Genomic DNA, 2316 nt, shown 5'->3' with positions numbered 1-2316 from the left:
GCCCTGACGCCGCCTCGACCCTGCCTCGACGCTGCCCCGCCGCCTCGACGCGACCCCGCCGCCCGGACGCCGCCCCGTCCACACCACCGTCGCCGGAGCCACAAATCCCTCGCCAGCCGCCTCCCCCCACTCCAATCAAGAGCTTGAGGTCAGCGCTGCACTGTCCACTTCTGCTGCTCCTCTCCTCTCTGTATTGGGCTTGATTCTTGCTGCTGTTGATCCCAAGTTTGATGCATAACAATTGTTGTTTGAGTTCTCCAAATGAACAGGAGTACTCCTCTATTTTGATATGAAATCACCATGATAGGTCCACATGCTACTGTTGTCAACATGATAAATAGTTTTAGTTAGTTACCTCTAAAACTATTCCTAATTAACTGAAGAAGAGAAGAGAGGAGGAGTAATTTATTTCATAGAGTAAACATTAGCACTATTTGACAGTAAAAGGTTTTAGCTAATTTGAATTAACTGAAAGCAGCAGTACATCATTTTTATTGACAGTAAAATGTTCAAACAAACAAAAATATCAGTACAATAGCTAGATTACACTATCAGTACACTACCAGTAAAATGTTCATTTAGTTTCAGTAAACAAATATTGCCAAGCATGACATGGCCTTTGTGATCTCGTACTCCTGAATTTTCATGTCACTTGTGCTATTAGTAGTTTTTTGACAGTAAAAGGGATGAAGAGGTCGGTGACCTCCAAATTCCAAATTTAGTAAAAGTTTGGGTATTCAAAACTACTAGTCTGAAAAACAGTTTATGTGGTCTGAAACTTTTCCTAATGTGTTTCAGACTTTCAGTAAAAGTTGTTGAATCAAATCAGTTCTTTCATGCTATTATGGACAGATTTAAAATCCACACTAAACCTTGATATGGGAACTATTCGTTTTGATGCTATTGTGCTTTAATACGATATGCTGCTAGTGGAAGACTTTGGAATTTGAAAACCCAAATCAGTTCAGTCTGCCTAGTTCAGCTTCACATAGGTTCCTATTTTCTAGCCTACTGTAATTGTTCCGAACTTTTGATAATCTGTTTCAGACTTTCAGTTAGGAGTTAAGACTAGGAAATAGTATGAACTGCTGTTGGATTAAATCAGTACGTGGTTAACAGGCACAACATTGTGCCTATTGGGTTTATGGACATATGCTAGAAGGTTGTCTGAAGATAGTTGTTTGCTAGGGGTGGGGAACCATTTCATAAGTAAAAAGTCCATACTGAACCTTGATACGTAAACCAATGGTTTTGTTGGTACTTTGGAACTTGAAAATCAAAATCAGTTCAGTCTGCCTAGTTCAGCTTCATATAGAAGATAATGATTCCTGTTTTTTAGTCTACTGTAATTTTTTTAGCCCATAGCACTTTGCATTGTTTTGAGGTTTTGTACATCAGCTTTCTTTTTTATCTTCTTATTTAAAACTGTAGCAGTACCTGTGACACATAATGCCTAACAGTTTAACTATTTTTTGTTTCTGTCCTCATTTAGTGCTTGGTATGTCTCCTGTTCTGGGTCATGGACTTTGTGCCATGCCCACATTGGTTCTCTGTTTGGCCTCAATTTGGCCTGACAAATGATGGTCTACTAGCTGGTCTACTAGCTGGCAAGATGCTTGGTATATATATGTTGTGTTCAGTTTTGGCAGGAGTTCAGAACTGTTAGGCAAAGGTCATGTCTCCGACCATCGTGTCCTTTTTTGCCTTGTCCACCCGAGAGGCCCTTGAGTTTGCTGGAATGTCGATTAACTTCCGTTCCGGCAAATTCGGGTACTCCATATATCCTATTTTCAGCAAAGGTCATGCTGAAATTTTCCGTGAATTTTAGCATGACTTTGCTAAAAATAGGACATATGGGGTACTTGTGACTAATGCATGGGCCGGGGTATCTTAGTAGTTAATTAAGTAGGATCAAGTGCCCCGGCGTACTTGTGACTAATGCATGGCTTTTAGGGTGCCTCGGTGTCGATAAAAACCGAAATGATGAAAGCTTAGGCTTTTAGGGTGCCTCGGCGTCGAAAAACCCTCAATGATAAAAGCTTAGCTTTTAGGATGCCTCGGTGTCGACAAACCCTAAATGATGAGACCATGATCTTGTTCATTGACAATAACCAACTTTTTGACCAAACTTTGTTCCTATTTATAGAGAAACATGGCCAACAACGATGAGGCCGGGGGTTCAGGGGGCAAGAAATTTTGGGAGCTGTCCCAGGAGATGGAGGAACAACCTCACTTGTATGAGGACGCCGCCTTCCCCATCGATCCTGAGACCACTGATGGTACCGCCGAGGATGACCCCACTTATGCCAGCACTGA

Source organism: Triticum dicoccoides, chromosome 7A (assembly GCF_002162155.2).
Source record: "Triticum dicoccoides isolate Atlit2015 ecotype Zavitan chromosome 7A, WEW_v2.0, whole genome shotgun sequence".
NCBI lineage: Eukaryota > Viridiplantae > Streptophyta > Magnoliopsida > Poales > Poaceae > Triticum > Triticum dicoccoides.
Note: the sequence above shows the minus strand (reverse complement) of the source record.